At 38.6% G+C, this 21,009-nt stretch overlaps 1 protein-coding gene across 7 annotated transcripts in view; it reads left to right on the top strand.

Annotated features, from left to right (window-relative positions):
- Positions 1-1,299: 1,299 nt before the first annotated feature.
- CCSER2 (coiled-coil serine rich protein 2) overlaps positions 1,300-21,009 on the top strand; it is a 163,213-nt gene continuing 143,503 nt past the window's right edge. For 2 of the 7 annotated variants that reach the window (XM_081075356.1, XM_081075358.1), the window contains exons 1-2: positions 1,338-1,566; positions 19,311-19,401. The gene's annotated coding sequence lies outside the window, so the exon portion shown is untranslated. Of the gene's footprint in view, positions 1,567-19,310; positions 19,402-21,009 lie in introns of all 7 variants that reach the window. The other 5 variants (XM_081075360.1, XM_081075359.1, XM_081075355.1 and 2 more) reach the window with 3 other exon arrangements.

Genomic DNA, 21,009 nt, shown 5'->3' on the forward strand with positions numbered 1-21,009 from the left:
ACAAGCATTTTTTCATGTATGAAAAAATCCTCAACTTCACTAGCTATTAGGGAAATGCAAATCAAAACCACAATATCACCTCACACCTGTTAGGATGACTATCTATTGTCAACAAGAAAAATAATAAGTGTTGGAGAGGCTGTGTGGAAAAAGGAACCCTCATACACTGTTGGCAGGAAGGAAGATTGGTATAGCCATTATGGAAGGCAGTGTGAAGGGGCCTCAAAAAATTAAGAATAGAAATATCATATAACCTAGCAATCCCTTTCCTGGGTATATACCCCCCAAATCTGAAAACATTTATCTGTAAAGATACATGTACGCCGATGTTCATTGCAGCATTATTTATGTGGCCAAGACATGGAAACGACCAAATTGCCCTTCAATAGATGATTGGATAAAGAAGTTGTGGTATATATACACAATGGAATACTATTGTGTCATAGAAAAGATGAAATACTGCCATTTGTGACAACGTGGATGGATCTTGAGATTATTATGCTAAGTGAAATAAATCAGACAGAAAAAGTTGAGAACCGAATGACATTACTTAGATGCGGCCCCAAAGATTTTAAGAGCAGCTAGTCTACCACCAGAAAAGTGTAGCTCCAGGGCTTTAATTTAAACTGAGCCAAGCTCTGTAGGCCTCCATGGTTAGGGCACTCAACGTAGGCTCAGCCATCAAGAAAGAAAAGGGGAGATGTCCTGTGGGAAGCCGCAAAGGGTAGGAGAGCCTGGTCCTTGGCCAAAAGAACCCAGATTGGTAGCACCATTGAGTTGCTGTAAATCTCAGCACTTGGGAGTGCTCCTTCCTTTCCTCAGGCTCAGTAAGATCTCCTATTTTTGCACGGTAGGCAGGGTGCATGGTTCAGGCACATCCCAGAGCACTGCAAGGCAGGGAATAGGAATGGATTTGCAAACACAAAATGTTGTGTCTCCATAAACAAAGATGGCAGGGAAGCACATGTCAGTTCCAAAGCTCAAACAACTTCTAAATTTTCTGTATCAAGAGGAGGAGTTGACATGTTTGACCCAGGTCAAGCAGCAAATGTCAATCCACCAATGCTAGAGGTGGGTATCAGCCGCGGGATTGATGTTACCGCTTGGGCGGAGCAAAGACCTGAGTCAGGGGGCAGACAAGCAAGGTCAGGGGAGAGGGGCGGGTCTCGATGCGGGGGCGGAGCCTTGGGACGGCAGGCTAGAGGGCTGGGGCGGGGTCAGAGGTGGGCTGAGGCCAGAGTCAGGCGGCGGGGGCGGATCCGAAGGCGGGGTCTAGCCCCGTGAGGCTCGCGCCTGCGCAGGGGCGTCTCGGTCGGGGCTGCGCGCGCGCGCTGCTTGGGCCCTGGAGGGCGGAGTCCAGGCGGGCGCCGGCCGAGGGAGGGGGCGCGGTGGCCCTGGAGTCCAGCACTCCCTCGGGCAGCCGACGAGATGCTGGCAGCTGCGGGTCCCGCGGCCAGGCCGCATGTGATCGGCGGTTCCTCGCTGCACCAGCGGTCCTTGGGCCCGTAGGTCGCTGGGCGAGCCGCAGCGGGGCCGCATCCGTGGAGACAGCACCACCTCTGCAGGGTGAGAGCCGGTGTCGGGGCGGGAGCCGGGCTGAGTCGGGGCGGGGCGTGCGTCTGTGACTGGCCCGGGCGGGGGGCGCGGCCGGGGGCTCAGGCCCTGGAGCCGGCGTGAGGCTGTGGCCTGCTTTGGCCTCCTGCCCTCGGGTGACCCTCTGGAGTACCCCGCGAGCTGCCCGAGGGGCGACGGCTGGGCAGCCGGGAGGCCGGAGGCCCCCACCCCCAGCCCGCAGGGCCGCGACGGGCGCGCCGGGGGCGTCGGCGGCGGGGCGGCCGCCCGTCTCCGGGGAAAGCTGGGCAAGGCTGCGATGCCCAGTGATCTCAGAGTGGGTGCTGTGAGGATTGATAGGCGAAAGTGCCTGGGTGCCCCAGTGACTGCCTTTCTTTTCTTTTTTTTTTTTTTTAAATTACTGGGCCAAAACAAAAGACATCCTGAGATGAAACTTGGGTGGATCACACCGTTTCCACAGGTTCGGGTGCTTCTTTTGAGACATTTGCTGTGTTTATAGTACATTATGTATATTTTTAATGCACCTTTGTGTGTGTGTGTGTGTGTGTATAATTAATAGGAGGAATGACTCCTTTGAGGTAGTCTTTGATGACTAAACTTGAATGTGAATTTAAATAATTGCAAATTCATCTTTGTGGGCTACCCAGCCAATGAGGCTTGCTGTTCCAAGACTGGGCCTTGCCAGTGTGGAAATTACTGATGCAGGGACTCTTAGTGGTCCCAGATTGGCACGTGGATGTTTCCTCCCATTGCTGAGACAAATCCACTTTTAGGCTTCTTAAAATAGCCATTTGAAAAGACGTTCCTTTTCTCCTTCTTTTTCTGAGCATTAAAATATAGTGGCATTTTGCCATTTTTTTAAAAAAAAAATCTGAGCTCGTTTAAAGAGTTAAGTGGTGGCAGCTCATCTTGAACCAAAAGGAATTTAAAATACTCTCCTCTTGTAAAGGATAGGCCTAAAACATGTCTTTCTGAAATCAATATATGATAATCATTTACACATTTCTGAATGTTTTGCCTGAAGTCAGTCTTCTCAGATGTTATTACTGTTCAGCTCGCTTAATTTATAGCTGTTTAGTATTTTCTTAAATGGTTGTTTTCTTTAGTGTTCCCAACAATATTGATTTCAAATAATCTTTAGGTTAAAAAATAAAAATCTTTCTTTAATCTTTCAGCTGTAATTCATACTGTTTTACTTCTTTAATCTTTTAGCTGTAATTCATACTGTTTTACTTCTTTAATCTTTTAGCTGTAGTTCATACTGTTTTACTTCAGTGTTGTATTAATGTGCCATAGTAAGAAACTGCTAGAAGCCATCCTAAGAGCGAACTCTCCATTGGACTCAATTCCTTTGGCTGTCTGGTAGAAGAGGGGGACTTTGATTCCATATTTAACAGTCTGCCAGTGACCCTCCATAATCTGTATTTCATAAAAGTCCAAGCCCTTCACAATTTCTGGTGCTCGTGTATGTTTCTAATTTCATCTTGTACCATTTTGCCTGTCCTCTCCATTCAAGGACTACTCAGAGGTCTCTGCAGATGACATTTTTGCTGTTTTACGCTGTACCTTCTGTTGAGAATTCTTCTCTACTTAGTAAACGACGTGCCCTTCAAGACCTAACCAAAATATCAACTCTGAATCTTGTCCAGACATTTTATCCCGATTCTCTTGACTGATTCAGGAGTACATTGTACGTTATACAGTTAGCATTTGTCAATTGGTGGTTAATGATTTGTTTGTATTTCTGTGTCCACAAGACTTTTGGGCTTCTTAAGGGAAGGGACCTTTGCAACTCTGGCACATACTGTTGTGTGGCACACGTGCTCAAAAACTATTGAATAAATTTTTGAGGAATGCTCTCATCTCAAATATAGCTGTAAGATAGGCAACATGTATTCACTACCTCTTTCAATATCAGAAAACTTAGAAAAGATGAATGTACAAACAAGGTCCTTTTAAATTCCAAGAATGGAGTCAAAATTTTTGTTGCTGGTTAAGAACAAAACCTCAGTTACAACAGAAAAACCAGTGCATTTCTGTTCTATGTAAGAATGAAGGGGAATGGCCAGTAAGGATCTTTGATCTTAGGAATTTGAGGTAAAGTAATTTGCCTAAGGTCATACAGGTAGAAAGGGACAGAGTTAGTTGGCACACAATCCAGTTCTTTTGAGTATCTGTGTATTTTACCTTTGCCCCCACTTTCCTAATTCTGTCTTAATAATTGTGTTACAATCTGAGTGGGAGGTTTTGAGAGGCTTGGGCATGTATTGGTAAAGGAGGGCTATTAAATTAATAGACTATTGAACTTGAAAGAATTAATAGATTATTTGGTTTAGCTTTTAGAATTTTACCCATTAAACAACTAAAGCCCAAAAGGTCAAATAACTTGCTTGAGGTTAATAACCTGTATCCCAGATCTCCTGACTTCATGCTTGTGTTTTCCATTATTCCTTGGGAGAAAATTAGGATATTGCTAATTTTCAGAGGGAGAGCAGATTGGCTTGCACTTTCTCCCTAGCTTTGACTGCTTAGCTACCACTTCTAGGGGCTTAGAGCCCTTGAGTAGCTGAGAAACATGATAATTCATCTGGGAATATAGAGAAACCTAAGCTTCACCATTCCATTTGGTCAGATAGTTTTTAACATCAGTTCTTGGGGCCCTTTCTCCTAATACCCCATAACAAGTGGCTTCTGCTCACCATATGGAGATCCCACATACAGTTACATTTTGATGGTAAAATGAGATTTCAATATAACAAGGTTACAGCTGGCTAATAGCATGTATAAAATTACATGTTTAGCTAGTTTTGTATGTGAGAGGAGCGTATCTGATTACTACTCTGTGATAGGTTTTTTTGGGAAAAAAGTTGATGATTGTGGTTTCATGCCTCTGAAAAGTCAATTTTAAAATGTGTACTTACTGTGGTGGCCCTGATTAATTCCAACAGGCTGTTTATTTTACAAACAACTTAATGGTCAAAGAAATAAGAAAAAATCAAAATAAGCTTTTAATGTATTCTCATTTATTTCTCACCATATATACATGATTTTATACTCTAATCAAAGCATAAATGCAGTGTATAATATTTGCTTTCATGGTTAATGCTTTTTGCTATAGTTTTTGTACATTTAAATTATAGAATATTATGAGTTGAGGTGCTTTTTTTTTGTTAGTTTCAGGTGCACAAGACAAAGTAATACTTAGACGTTTGTCATTTATATTCCTCACATTGTGTGAACCCCCCTCCCCCATCCACTAACCCTCTGACATCACAGAGCCATTACATTTCCACTGTGCCTATTTCTAATGTTGTACTCTGCTTCTTGTAAGTACATACATATACACACACATACATATATGTGTATATATATATATATATATATATATATATATATATATACACACATATACATACAAACTTGTAGTTGACATTTATTATTGTTCAGCTTCAGCTTCAGGTGTACAGTGCAGTGATCAGGCATCTACCATGAAGTGGTCTCCCTAATGAGACAAGTGTCCATCGGATACCGTACAAAATCTTTACAACATTATTGATTACATTGAGGTGCTCATTTTAAATAATTGGACATCTAAGTTGCTTCCCATTTTGCAAGTAATGTAGTTAATATGTCTCTGTTGTTCGTTTTGCTTCTTTCCTTTAGGCTAAAGTTTCAGGAGGGGGGTTACTAGATTAAACAATATGAAGGTTTTTGTAACTTTTGAAAAATATTGCCAGATTTATTTCTGAAAGGTTGTATTGTTTACATTGCCTCCTGCAGTTTGGTTGACCAGTTTTATCACAGTTTTATAGGCTTGTTTTTAAAAGTTTGTTTTAAAAAAATGGGTGTAAGGGTACCTGCTGTCTAACATCTCTATCCACAATAGAAAAGCAAATGCAGTATTTTCCTAGTCTTATTTTCTCGTTTGTATGAATTGTTTATCATTTGCACATAAATTCACTGGAATCTTCTTACTAATTTTCATTAGGACCTAATATCATAAATATGTTAATCTCTTAAAATATGTTTCTGATCTTTCTTTGGTATTTTGATTATTGTAATTTTGCAGTTTTTAAAATTATTAAAATCACCAGCTTTTAAGCAAAATTTTGTGATTTCATCTTTTGATTGTAACGTCTGAAGGAATGAATGGCCACATAGGATGCACACTTTTATTTTTCTTAAGCTTCTAGAATTTGTGGTTATATATATATATTTCTTAGCAAATTACATATGCAGTTGAGCTTGAATTGAATTTATGTGGATTTTGTGCTATAGAGAATCACATTCTTATAAATATCTAAGTGAGTTTCCATTGGTAAGCAGTTAGGAAACAAAAGAAAACCTAGTTATTTTTTAAATAAATGGGTACTTGTTTTTTAATAAATTATAGTAAATTTGGACAAACAAAAATTTTCATAAAAGCACTATTTTGGTTAATTGATGTTTTTTTGGAGTTCAGGATTAACCAGAAAGCCATTTCAGATTTAACTCTTACTGTTAATCATTCTAAAATACATGAAAGTAAGGCCTTGATTATCTGCTTCCTTTGGAGAGTGAGATATTCTAGATATATGAGACATCCCAGGCTAATAGTTAATATTGATTGAGTGCTGGGTACTGTGTTAGTATTTGGCATGGAGTTTCTTACTTAATCCTCATAACAACCCTTGGAGAGGTAGGTTCTTTTCGTATCCTCATTTTGCAAATAGGAAAGCTTAGAGAGGTAAAGTGATCGCTAGAGGTAACACAGCTAGTAAGCAGTGGAACCGGAACTTAGTCTGCCTACTTTTAAAAGCTCGATTTGAAAAGTGTATTATATTATTTTTTTTTGTGCTAAGAATTTGATCTTTTATCTCTTAGGCATTGTAATAATATTAGATGTTTCAAAGCACGGAGTTGATATGGCATGTTATTATCTTTTAGGGAGATGGCTGATGCAGCAAAGTGGAAATATATTGATTTGTTTTCCTGATAGGAAGTGGTTGAAATAGGTTATATGAGAAACAAAGCCTGAACTACAAGGTAGATTTGGAGATCAGGGGATATTATGGAAAGATCCAGGACCAGGTAATTGACTTACAAGAGAGCGGGAAGCTGGAGTGTTGATTTGGAAGATGTGGAATAGGGTAATGACATGAAGATGCGCTGACAGCACTTTGTTCTGTTTCTTTCATAGCATCGATTGTGATGTATTGCACCTAATTTGGTTACACATCTGCCTCCCCCACTGGATTATGTGCTTGTCAAGGATGGGACTGAGTAGAAGGCATGAGCTAATACAAGATGAGCTAATACAGGAAGAGGGCAAGAGACTGAATGGCCTGTGGGAAACACCAAACACCGGATCACTGAAATCTAAGAGTGGATGGAGGAAGAGGAGCTCTAGAAAGTGATAGCTGTCAGGGAGGTGGGGGGAGAGCCATCAGTCCAGATCAGGGGAGGAATGTTAAGGAGAGGGAAGCTTTCGCACAGAAGTAAACACAGCATGCCACACCTCTAGCTACAACTGGTTATGATTGGTATGCCCTAATGTGATAGGCTGATGGCCAGTGGTTGTATAGAGCTGAGTTGTCTTTCGTTTGTTACAGACTCCCCCTTCCTCATACCTTTCTCAGTGCATCCTGTTCCTCCTGCCTTTTCTAGCTTCTAACATCTGCTTGCTGTGGGTACTGATGCTGGGGCTTGACTCAACCTAATAAGAGCAACCAATCAGAACCCTCCTTTCTTTTTAAGTGAATTGACCAATCAGAGTATGTTAGGTGTAATCTCTGAGTTTTCAGCTCTTCTCTGTTGAGTTGAGTTACTTCACTGACTTACAAAACTTCTAATTGGTTATTTTGAGATATGGAGCCATTAAGAAACCAGAAGATTCTGAAAGGCTGGGTCCATGAAAAGTTGAAGATTTTCATCTGTTTGTTTTTCCATATTGGTCAGTCGGTTAGTTTGAATGTAGTTGGATCATCTTTGAGGTTTGTTGATTTTTAACAATTCCCCAACACCATTATTCCAAATAATTAAGAATTTCTGTTCTTTCTGTTCTTAGATAGTTCTATTATCTAAGGTGGGGGTGCTTTTTAAAAATTTCCTTGGTGGGTTCTTAACTTCATATGTCTGTTTTTCAAAGAGTCACTTAGAAAAGGAATTTGTGCTTGATTTCTTCTGCTGCCATTTGCTTCTGAGCATTTTCACCCTTCACTCTGCCGTCTCCTTCCCAGCTTTTATCTGGTTTTTGTACTTAGTAAGTACAATGGGGAGGGAAAAAGCAGGGGAAACAAATGAACAAACAAGCAAACACGGGTAATTACTCCTCTCCTCCCTTCCTTTCATATCTGTCGCTATGGCCTCCTGCCCCATATCTTCAGTTCCATGTATGGGACTGGGAGATGCAGGACAGCTCTGTTGCTGGATATTTCAGGGTTTTCGTCCTCTGCGATCTCTGTCTTGGTGTCTGGTATTGAGAAGTCCAGGTGACATCTTACATCTTAGTTGGTGCTTTCCAGGCCCTGGCAATCCACCTCTCTGTGAAATGCAAAACACAATCCAGGTCCCGGTTTTTCAAATTCATTCTCTTTTTCTCTTTCTCCCTCTGACATATCCCTACCCCCATCCCAAGATATCACAGTCTTTCATGCCTGAGCCTTTAGTGAACACACTAGGGACAACAAAGATAGGCAGACACCAGAAGGTACTTGATTTGCTGTTGTCGTCATCTTATTAATGCTATTTGGTTGCAGCCTGAGTGCTTTGGGGAAACTGGAGAGCTTTCTCTGACCATTAGGTCTTGGCAGCCAGTGTTAGGGTTGGGAGTTACAATTTTCTCTGAAGATCATAACTTAGAAAAGCAGGAACTTTCCATAACAGCTATTTTGATGTGTAGAATGGGTCTGGCGATATTTTGGTGTGAGTTGGTAGGCCAGTGTACCGGAAACATATCCAGGTGGTATTTCTTTACAGGGAGTGGGGAGGCAGGGATGGCCATTGGTTTTCTTATTCTTCCTTTTATTTTTATTCTTAACATTTTTCTCAAGTTTATTTTCTTCATTTTAGGATAGTCTGGGCTTGTCAACCTTTATTTTATTGGCATCAGCGATTATTGTAAACTTTGCCATTGCTGTGGCCTTTCTCGCAGTCACCATTTTTCCAGGACTTAGGTTACACGCTGTAAATTTCCTCAACCCAGGCCTGGGGCCAGATACTGATTCTGAATTTTTCTTATGTTTGTCATACATCCATTCAAGAAATACACGTTGAGCACTTGCTATGTGCAGTGAGGAAAACATTTTCTATCCTAGTGACAACATATAGGAAATAAACAAGTCTGTATGTAATATGTCAGCTATTCCAGTGCTGAGGAGAAAACCAAAGCAGAATAAGGTGGAAAAAGCATGTGAGAGAGGGGCGCTGCTGTTTTATATAAGGCAGTTAGAGAAGGCTGTAGTGATGGATGGTATTGGAGGAGATATGGCACAGAAGTGAGATTGTGATCTGATCTGTGCAGGTATTGGGGAGAGAGCATTTGAGGAAGATGGAAGTAGTGTGCAAATGTTTTGTGGCTGCAGTGTGCCTGTTCTGTTTGAGGAGTGGCAGGCATCTCCGTTGAGGCATTGAGGGGAATGACGGGTGGAAGATGAGTGGAGGGGGATGGGAGAAGGATGCCTGATAGGTCATATGTGGTTTTGTAGGCCAGTAGGACTTTGGCTTTTACCCTGCAAGTTGGAAGCCATTTAAGGGTTTTGGGTTGTTTTAAATAGACTTCTCAACTGCTATTTAGAGAATGTCAGAGGCAGGACATAATGCGATCCTTTAGCAGGCTCCAGCAGTAATCCTGGGTGTGAGATGATGGTGATTTTAGGCAGGGTTTAGGAGAAGTACTCACATTCTGTATACATTTTGAAGGCAGAGCCAGCAGAATTTGATGGTGGATTTTGGCCTGAAGCTGTGGGTTTTGGCCTGAACAACTGGAAGAATGGAGGTGCCATTTACTGAGATGGGGAAGCTGCAGGATAAGCAGGTTTTTAGAAGGAAGTAATGAGTTCAGTTTGGGACATGTTAAATTAGCAATCCAAGTAGAGATACTGTCTAGACAGCTGGGTATACATGAGTCTGCAGTTCAGGGCAGAGGTCTGGGCTGGAGATATACATTTCCAGTCATTGGCAGAGAGATATGAAAACTGATTAAGGTAATGCAGGGGGTGAGTGTGGCTGGAGAAGACCAGAGACTTTGCCTTGGAATTCTGTAATGTTGAGAGAGAGAGAGAGAGAGAGAGAGAAAGAGAGAGAGAGAGAGAGAGAGAGAGAGAGAGAGAGAGAGAGAGAGAGAGAGAGAGAGAGAGAGAGAGAGAGAGAGAGAGAGAGAGAGAGAGAAGTTAGAGCTAGAGCTAGCAAAGGAGACTAGGGAGCATCCCAATGAAGGAGGAAGAGAATTAGGAGTGAATGGTACTTCTGACGCCAAGTGAAAGGTTTGAAGAAGGAAGGAGTGAATGAACAGCGGGGTCAGAGGCTGTTAGGTGAAGGACTAAGATGTGACGCAGGTTTAGCGATATGAAAACCATTGCTAATCTTAACACGCGGTGGAGATGAAACGTGATTGGGTGGGTTTAAGAGAGAGCTGGAGGAGAGGAATTGGAGAGTGAGTTCTCTCAGGTACTCAAGGAGTTTGCTACAAATTGAAGTTGAGAAAAACAGGGTGATAGCTGGAGGGGATGTGGAGTCAAGGGCTTTTTATTTATTTATTTATTTTTAAGATGGATGCTTTTTTAGTATATTTCTATAAATAGAAGTATTTATAGCTGATGGAATGATCCCACAGAGAAAAAGAAATTACAGTAACCATTTCTTTGAAAACTAAATGAAATTAATTTTATCCTAATCTGTGTACCCAAGGTTTGTCAGTATCATACCTATGCCCTATGTATTAACCTATTTCTTTCAAATGAAAACAGTGGCTAGAGGGGAGAGGTGTTAAAGAATATCCACTCCCCTCAATTCGGTGCATTTTCATCAGTTCAAAACTGTAGTTTTTCTATGTGGTTAACACTTTTTTTAATGAGTTATTAGGAAATGAGTTAAATGATTTTTTTTTCCCCCAACCTATTTTTGTCTGGTAACTTTTACCTGTATATTATTCTCAGCAGTTTTGCACGTGCTTGCCTTATGGTAGTTTATACATTTTTCTTTGCTAATCTCTGTCTGATCAGATAGCTTTACTATAAGTAAGTACTTTTAAAAAAATAAAATTAAAAACACTTTTAAAGTATAAATGAAATATTATTAAGGAGAAAATTTGAAGGCCACTCTTTTTCCTTTTTTTCTAATGTACCTGACCACACTTTTCCTGTAATTGCTTCTTATTATTGAGTTGATATCTGAGATGAGTTCAGAAAGTTACGCTGAAAGCCCATATTACACTTACAGCACTTTATGTGCCTCTTTTAATGGTGTATTTATGTTTGAGTAAGTAGTTATCAATATTTAGAGCTGGAGCAACATTGCAGTCGATTCTGAATCTTCTTTGTTGGTCTTCCTCCAGATTTTCTTCCCTTGGCCCCTCCTCCATGCTCCTGACTGTAGATTTCTGAAACACAGATATGATCAGGTCCTGTTACTGCTTAAAAATCTTCTGTGGCTCCTCGTTGTCTACGCAAGTTAGTTCACCCTCTGTTTTGCTTCTTGCCCACCTCCTACATTCACTTGCCCTCTGCTTTAGAGGTTCTGGAATGCTCCCTAGGAGGTTCTAATGTACATCTGATGTTTCTGATCACAGGACCACAAGATAATGGTCAAATTCTTTATCAGTGTATGGAAAGTCCTCCATGCACCGTGGCCCTCACCTTCTGCCATGGTTCCAGGAAGATGAGAAACTCCTTGACATCTGTGTTTTGCACATACTGTTTTCCTTTTCCAGAATACCACTCACCGTCTTAGCTATCTTGTTAAATCACTTCATCTTTTAAAAAGCTCAGTATAGATGTGTCCTTTTCCAGGAAAACTTTTAGGCATATTTTTATCATGATTCCTCTACCTATCCTTCATTATATTCTCTGTCCCCCGTTACCTGTGTTCCTATAACATGTTGCAGTTATTTCATTGTATATTTTGTATTTTACTCTGTTTGCTTTCATATGTCGTCCCCCTTGTCCCAACACAAAGTTATAGTCACTCAGTAATTTTTTGTTGAGTGAATAATTTGAGTCAAGCAAATAATTACTCAAGATTGACTTAGCTTTGATTGACCCATTTGGTTGGGCTTTTACATCAATTTAATTTGTACAAAATACACAAATGAGCAATTCAGATAGCATGCTTAAAGACAGTCATACCCCATAGTGTTTTAGGAAATTAATATTTTTATTAAATATTTGTTTTTATCAGCAAATAATGAGATCTGTTGATGATTTCTCAAATGTCTAAATACCTGAATTTTTCTTTCTCTGTGGTTTCATTTTTTTCCTCTTTGGTATTTCTATTTAGATGTTGGCCTTAGATACTCTCTGTCTTAAACTCATTCCCTAAACTTAATCATGACTTCTCCAGTAGTGTTTTCTATATCACTCTTGTAAGTTACTTAGGTTTCTCTGCAATATCTTTGTCTCACTTCTATATCTTATCATTACTGAGTTCTATTATAATTCAACAAACAACTTTTTGGCCACTTCCCGTGTTCTTAATTTGTTAGCAGTAGTGATGAAAGGCTGAATGAGATGATTATGATACAGTGGTGAGTGAAATAATATAGTAATAGTGGAATATCTAGGGCACCCTCTCTTTCATGTCTCCCTTAATTCTTACTTTGGCTATTGCCAACCTCTTTTAGGCCCTTGTTACTGTGTTTAGATAATTTTAGGACTGCTTAATAGCTTGCCCTGTCAACTCTCTTGTCATTCCAGTGCATCATCCACACTGTCACCAGAGTAGTTCTCTTAGAAAGAAAAAAAGCTATCTATCTGTCTTTGTTCTTCCTGCTCACAGAATAAAGTCCAAAACAGAATAAAACCTTGAATGCATAGCCTTTGGCCTAGACCTCCTTTCTTGTCTTCTGCTTTGTGAACCTTCCATTCCAGCAAAACTCTTCTACATTCTGTTCTAAACATACTTTCACACTTTTTCTTTTTTGCCTTGTTTGTTTGAGCAGTTCCCTCTCCCAACAGTGTTTTGTTTTTTTCCCTTGCTTCCTGTACTTACTGAAATTGTATCTATCTTTGGACATAGTTGCTAATTGGTAAATCCATTCTGAATCTTTTATATGATCATGTCCATGTTCTTACCACCCTCTCTTCCTTTGTCTTCTTGGCATCACTCTTTCCTGTTTCTCTTTCTTACCTATTCTTTCTCAGCTGTCTTTACTGACTCTAGTTCCTTAATGTTCATGTTTCCTGAGGTTTCAGGCTGGCCTCTTTTTTTCCCATTCTTCCATGCTTTTTTGAACATATGTTGTTTTTCATTATCTCCTTCCTGGGTGTTCATTTCCTTAGCCCATTTTTCTCTTGAGCACTCCAGTCCTTAGTTTTGCTACTTAGGATGCCCATCTGATAGTCTAGTAGAAAACCTGAGATTTAGAACATCAAAAATTAAGTGCATGGTCTTCTCCAGACCCGTGTATTCACCTCGTTTTCCTATGTTGATTAATGATCCTGCCAGTCACTGTTACCCAAATTATAAAGCCCAAATCATCTTGACTTCTGTTTTCCTGTCCCTCATTTTCCATTAGCTATAGAGTCCTGATGATGGAGCTGTTTCCTTTCCATTCCCTTTACTGTTTCCTTGAGCCAGTCTCCAATATCTGAGCAGACTATTGTAAAAAGCCCCTTTGAAGTCTTTTGCCTGGTCCTGGGTATTTATGGGAAATGCATGTTGGTTGTATTCTGTAGGAATGCCAAAGGCAAAATAGTTTTGGGTCCATCACCCTAGAATAGTGATTGGAACCATAGACTAATCCTTGTATATCTATTAAAGGTCAATTTCCTAAATATTTTTATTAAATAACATTGTTAGGAAATAATTTATATTTTTTACCCCAAAATTACCTAATGATTAAGAATATGATTTATAAGGATTAGAGGGGAAAATCAAGAAAAGATACATGGATACAGAAGTCTGCTTGTGATAAGTGCCAGAAATGATCTTAGAGGACATTTTCTTAATAAGCTAGAAAAGGGATTCAAAGTTTGAAAGTGCCTGTTGGTGTTTCTGTCCAAATGCCAGTTGAGAGCAGTTACCTGCAGGAAGATCTTGAGGCTGAATAGACAAAAATGAACGCTTTAGTGTGGGGAACTGCAAGCTAATATATTTGAGCGGTGCTTTGAAGAGATGTTCAACTGTCAGTTAATGCCCAGGAGAGACTCCTCATACCATTATTTCCTGTTCCTGGAAGATGCTGGCTTAATGTGCTGTTGCTACATTTGTGGTAACATAATCATTGTACCTCTACATCATCTAATATGTTTCGTAAGCTCAAGTCCTTTAGTATGGAATCATTCTTTTCTGAATCTAGATATAGTCACAGAAGTGCTCTTAGTTTCTTGAATGTTTTCTTGGTTTGCAAACAGTAGCTTTTAGATGAAATTTGTCTTGTTTGTAATATTTTTAAGTCTAAATCTGCAGAAGAAAGTAGTTTAAAACTTGAGTCCCTTATGTTCTAAATTATTTAACATGTATTTCAAAATAAATGAATTTTATTTATTGTGAATATTTTGCAAAAGTATTAAGAGTATTTATATTAACTTTTTCTGTTGCTATATTGTTGATCTTTGTTTACTTTCTGATGAATTTAGGGTTTATGAGGCTGGCGCCAGATTCTCACTTGGAAGTTACCTTGGAAGGTCTGTTTGGACATTGCGTATTTTGGAGTTGAGAGTGGGGTGTATCATTTTGGCTTATATTCTGCCTACAAACTCCTTTGTGGAAGAGGTGAGAAAGAAAGGAAAAAGGCTTCAGAGAGAGTTCCCAAGGTGGGCCAAGGTGGGTGAGTGCCATTTTGAGTGCAGGGAGTAGTGTGTAGTCCTGTAAGGAGTCCTGAAAGGTTATAGTGTAGTCACGTACCTTGGGGGGTTTGGTGTGATTGGAAGGCAGGGTTTGTTGGGTAGTGGTGGGAAAGAGCATCTGCAGAGCCAGTTTTGAAGGCCTTTGTGCTACACTCTTAGCTGCACTCACTTACTGTCTGTGTGTGTATGACTGATTGTGATTTCTCCGTTTCAATATCTGTAAAAGAAAAATAATAAAAATAGCTACATTGTAGGAGCATGGTAAGATTTCAATGAGGTAACCTAGTACCTGGCACACAAGTGCTCAGTAGATGTTAGCTGCTGTTGTTAGTGCCAGTTTGTGGCATTTGTCCTTTGGAGAGCCACTGAAGGATTTTAAGTTAAAGAGCCAGATTTACAATTTTGAGTATTAGCTCTGGGAAAGGTATAAAGAGTGGATTGAAGGGGAAGAAGCTGAAGGTAGGGAATTAAGGACACTTTTGCGGGAATACTGGCTAGAGATGGTAAGAGTCTAGATTACAAAAGTGTTGGAGAAGACAGGATGGATTTGAGAATTACTACAAATCAACACGCGCATTGTATTCTAGGAGTTGGGGAGATCTGAAGGGCAGTCGAATAGACAGCAAGGATGTAGACAGCACTCAGCTAAGTAGGAAACATTCTCCTATTGCTAATAGGAGAGGGCTGGAGAGGGTGGTGAGAGGCATGTGCTTATGATTGCCAGGCGTCTAATGGCTGAGCGGGACTGCCTGCCATTCCCCAGACGTGGCTAGCAGCTCTAACTTGATGCAGCACCAGAGAAGGTGCCAGGTGTCAGGAAGCTCTCGTGAGTGCAGGAGAGACACAGCCATAGCCCACCAGTCGCCTTGTAACAGTCCCAGGCGTGAAGCAGAAGAAGGGCTAGTTGCTAAGGGCAGGAACGATAAACTGACAGTGTTGCATCATATTTGGATTGGAATCTCTGGCTTCCGCCCTTTCTAAGTGCTGAAAGGGGATCAGGTCCCACAGGGACGCACCTGAATTTTGTTCATTTCACAAGCTCGGAAGTATCCTTTAAGCATTTGGTGTTTTAACACTTGGTAGTATTACCATATAATCATTTTGGGCAAAGATGCGTTTCTACTTTATAGTTTTGTTTTTGGAGTACTTTATGTATGTTCTCTTTGACAAGTTTAATTGTAACACTGGAAAAACTGCCTCTCCCAGTAAAGTGATTAGTTTTTAATTGATTTACTAAGTTGAATATTCTTACCTCACATAATTTTGCTTAAAGATTCTTTGAAAATAGAGAACAAAGTTCTGTTTAGAATACTGTGTTTCCCCCCAAATAAGACCTAACCAGACAATCACCTCTAATGCGTCTTTTGGAGCAAAAATTAATATAAGACCCGGTATTATATTATATTTATTATATTATATTTATTATATTATATTTATTATATTATATTTATTACATTATATTTATTACATTATATTTATTACATTATATTTATTACATTATATTTATTATATTATATTTATTATATTATATTATGTTATATTATATTATATCTGGTCTTATAGTAAAATAAGACCAGGTCTTATATTAATTTTTGCTCCAAAAGACGCAGTAGAGCTGATTGTCTGGTTAGGTCTTATTTTCAGGGAAACACAGTAGTAAAATGTGTATTTTCTTACCAGTGAAGTGTTCTTGCGTTGTATTGACCAGTTGCCAATATAGGTTAAGTATAAGTGTACTTTGATATTTAAGATGTGGTTGGTAGGCCTTAGCCTAAGATTCCTTTTTACTCTTTGTCAATTATATTTTATAAAATTAAAATTACTTGTATTATTGAGGTAAACACAGTTTTGGAATTTTGCATGTCATTGGCATTTTCACTTTATCAGCAGCCCCTAGATATTATGTCTTCTTTGCTGTGGAATTGGAGTAGGAGCTTGTACTGCTTGGTTCAAGGTAAAAAACAAAAACTAAAATCAAAAACTAAAAACAAACAAAAAATGTTTTAGTAGAACTGCAGTCATAGCATACTTAGATTTTTCACTAACTGTTTGTTCTTTACCCAATAGCTTTTACTATCTTTTCTACATATTATGATAGTTTTTAGGAATTTCAGAACCCCAAATAGGTGGTGGTCCTTGTTCTCCAGGAGCTCCCAGGTATGGGAGCATATGGGAGCTGTTCTTAATTCAGGCAGATGTCTGAATTAAGACATCTTGCTAATTGTACAGTAAGATTTATCGTAAAATATTGCCCGAGAAGAGAAAATACCAAACCAAAGAGCTGTCATCTGGAGTAGCCTGTTACAGATCAGGACATAGGACATAGTACATTCCAGGGAACAGAGATACAAACATTGTACTTCATGTGACGTCGCAAATTCCAAGAGGCCTGTTGTCACAGTGCTCACCTCTTGTCATGCCATCTCTTTGTGGAGCTGTTGTGTGTGCTGCTTGTCTCCCTGATGGGACACTACTCTGGGGAACTGAAAACACAAGATGGCTGGTTGGTGGCAAATACATGAGATGGGTTGAAAAGAATTCAAATTACTCGTATTTAGCATGAGTGAGAGAAGTCTAAGACTGACTGTTTAAAATTTTGTTTTTAATTTGGAAATAGTTTCATACTCAAGAAAAGTTATAAGAATAATGATAGTACAAAGACTATCCGAATAGTCTTTATTCAGATTCACCTATTGTTAATATTTTATGCCATTTGGTTATCATTTGCTCTTTTGTACGTATACATGTATATGCATATACACGTCTCTACACGTGGTCTCTCTCTTTTACACACACACACACACACACACACACACACACACACACACACACACAGCCAAGCATATGAGAGTAAGTTGCATACACCATGACCCTTTATCCTTAAATATATACTTCCATATGTATTTCCTAAGAATAAGGATTTTAAAAAATGTGACCATTGTACAGTTATGGACTTGACTGAATTTAACATTGATACAATAATTTAATCTACCATTTGTATTTCTTTTTTTTTTTTTCAATTGACCAAGTTTCCTTTAAAGCATTTTCCTCATTCCACAGACTACCTTTTAAAGAGCAGAGAGTCAGTCATGAGAGATTTTGGTAGAAATTTTGTATTAATGGTCTAAAGAAATCATGGGAACTTAAAGTTGGAGTCTCCTTGTATTCCTTATCTGTCTGTCTCCCAAGTCTTTCCATCAAGAAAATGGCATCACCATTCAATCAGCATTTCAGGCCAAACACCTTGAGTTCTATTTTTTTATAGAACTCATTTTATAGAACTCATTCTTGAGTTCTATTTTTTTCTTTTCCCTCATCCCTTGCGTTTATCGCCAAGTGCTATTGCTCCTATCTCTGCCATGAGTCTTGAACTCTTCTATTCCTTTCTATCCATCTACTTTGACCTGCTGAGTCCATCATTTCTCATCCTGGGTAGGGCTCCTTTCTATTTAGCTTCTTAACTGATTTCCCTGCCTCCGTGTTTTCTCTCTTCCAGTTCATTCTCCATGTAACAGTGAGAATAATCTTAGGAATCGAAATCAGATCATGTCACTCTCCTGCTTATAGCCCCTTCAGTGGCTTTTCATTGCTCCAGAGTCCTCACTGCATAGCTAGTTCCTCTTCTTTTAGGTCACAATTTAAATATTCCCCCTCTGAGGTGCCCAGTCTGCCATTTTCTCCTATAGCATTTCATTGGTTTTCTTCATAGGACTTATGATTATTTGCTTATTTATGGATTTTTTCTTTTTTGGTCTCCTACACTAAACTATAATTACAAAAACCATAGGAGCCATGTCTGTTTTGTCAGCTTTTGTATACCTAGCACCTAACATATTGCTAGGATCATAGCAGATGATTAATAAATATTTGAATACAGGAATGAAAGGAAACCTGAGAGGTTATCTAATCCTAATGACTACCCAGTGTAGAATCTGTACTGTCTCTGAAAGGTGATTACCCAGCTTGGTTTTGAATGCTTTCAGACATGGACAGCTCAGTGTTTTATGTGGTGGCCCCATTACCTTCTTTACTAATTCTGATAGTTTGAAAGGTTTTTCTTATTTTGGGTAGACAACTGCCTTTCTGTTTTTTCTGTCCATTGATCCTAGTTCTGCCCTTGTTTGATACCTTAAACTATTTGACAGCAACAATCATATATTCTCTTGGTTTTATAAATGCTTTACTTTTCATCATGTGACATAGTTCTTCACGCCTTTTATGAGTATCCATTTTGTCAGGTAACTCTAAAAATGGCATCTTAAAGGATAAAGATACTGAGAATTGGTCCAGTGATTCCTGCTTAAATGATTTATAACATTCATTTAATGTAATACACAGTAGTTATTAAAATAATATGAGAAAAATGTGGGAAATTTTTATAAAATAATGCCATTTTTAAAGTAAAACATTCATTTGTATCTATGTAGTTATTAAAGCAGACTGGCATGTAGATGTGATTTTTAGAACAGTACTTGAAGTAATGAGAACAGTTGTGTCAGGGTGGTGACAAAAGAGTGTTTATGTTCAGAATTGTTAATGTCATTCCAACTAGAGGTAAGTGACACTTCAGCAGTCTGCATTAACTCTTCTGATTTAGATACTGTACTTCTTTCAGTGTACTGATCTAAGATTGCTTGTTTTGTGGCCTTACCACACTGTTAACCCATTTGAACTTATCAACTAAAATTGCTAAAGTGAAACTGAGGCACAAAATTTGTTTCCTTGGAATTTAAAAACATTTCAATTTTTCCGCAGTGACATATCATATTGGCTTAGAGACCTGAGATAGACTGAATCGCCAAGGGATTGTTCAGGGCTTCTTCGCTGTCTACATTATTCCTGGAAGGTACCAAAACCTCAGACTGCTAGTATATTATTTGAATATTCTATACCAGTACTAATTCCTACTATCCTGAAATACCTTTAATTGAAAATAACGTTATTTGAAAATAACATTATTTTCAATTAAAGCTAGTAATGAAGTGTTATAACTAAAGTTTAGAGTGTTATTTCTGAGAAATGGCTTACTTAATTGCTATATAGCTAGCATATTTAAAAGCAAACTTAAAAATAAATTCATACTTTGTTTTTACAGAAAAAAATCTTTAGAATTGAATTATAGTAATGTCCAAACTTAAAGATGTTTATTTACTACTTGGGAAGCTTTTTTCTCATAAAAGTTTTATATTTGTCAACCAAAAATAATAAAAATATAACATCATTGGATGTTAGTAATTAAATCCAGAAAATAAAATTGATTGAAATTATTCTTTTAATTGATATGTGAAGAAAATCACATTGTATTAGATGAACGTTGAGACAGGTATGTATTTAGAAAGAATGAGTTGCTTGAGAGTTGGGTTTCTGTCTTACTGTTTTTTGTATCTAGTAATTTGCTGGAAGTGGTTGTTGAGTGAATTCTGAAAGAATTTCTGGGCACGTCCTGTGTCAGAAAAGCTGGCTTTGTGGTTAACAGACTGAATAGTAATTCCCTTTACTTCTTTGACCTTAATTTCATATGTGATCTGTAGTATCCCAATTCTAAAATTCTGGTTTACTAAAATACACTATATGACAGGGTGGCATTTTTCAAGGATATAGCGGTTAATAGCAATTTTGTTTATTACATTAATTTTATTTAAAAAAATTTATAAAAAACTGTTTTTATCTGTTTTATCTATTTTTCAAGGTTTATCTGTCTTCCTCAGGCACATTTTTAAAATTCATAAATGGAATGTAAACGAGGCTTTTTTTTCCTTTGAAATATCTGGGCAAGATTTGAAAAAATGAGTAAAGGATAAATACTTTGTTTTTTTGTTTGTGTATAACATTGTGCTGTCCATTATGATAACCACTAGCCACATGTACCTATTTAAATTTCAATGAGTTAAAATTAAATAAAAGTGAAAATTCAGTTCCTCAGTCACTCTCGTGCTTAATAACTATGTATATGGCTAGTGGCTATCGTATTGGACAAGGCGGGTAGAGAACATTTCCATTATCACAGAAAGTTCTATGGACAGTGATAGAATAAGAGATTGGGATGGGATTACTCAGGAGAATGAAACAGACAAAATGGTGACTAGTATGCACACACCCTTTTAAAGCTAAGGAGGCTAAATCTTGAAGGTGGGGTGAGGGAAAGGAAGTGTGTGAACGGAGGCCCAAGACATACAGTTCTTTGCACTGGCCAACTGGTATCAGTGTCTACTCAGGTCAGCTGGTTATGGGAGAAGCACTGGGGAACAGGGAAGAATGAGGGGAGCAGCTCTCTGGATGAGTGGCAGCTAGTCTGCAAGAATGTTTCTGTATATGCAATAGTTTGTTGGTAGGGTTTTTATATTTTAAAGAATGCCTATGTGGGCACATTATTAGTCATTACATAAAAGTTTTATCCTTGTGTATTTTAATTTTATAATGTTCAGAACATTATACATGCTACACACATAATATA

Source organism: Rhinolophus hipposideros (genome assembly GCF_964194185.1).
Source record: "Rhinolophus hipposideros genome assembly, chromosome: 15".
In the NCBI taxonomy this organism is placed as follows: domain Eukaryota; kingdom Metazoa; phylum Chordata; class Mammalia; order Chiroptera; family Rhinolophidae; genus Rhinolophus; species Rhinolophus hipposideros.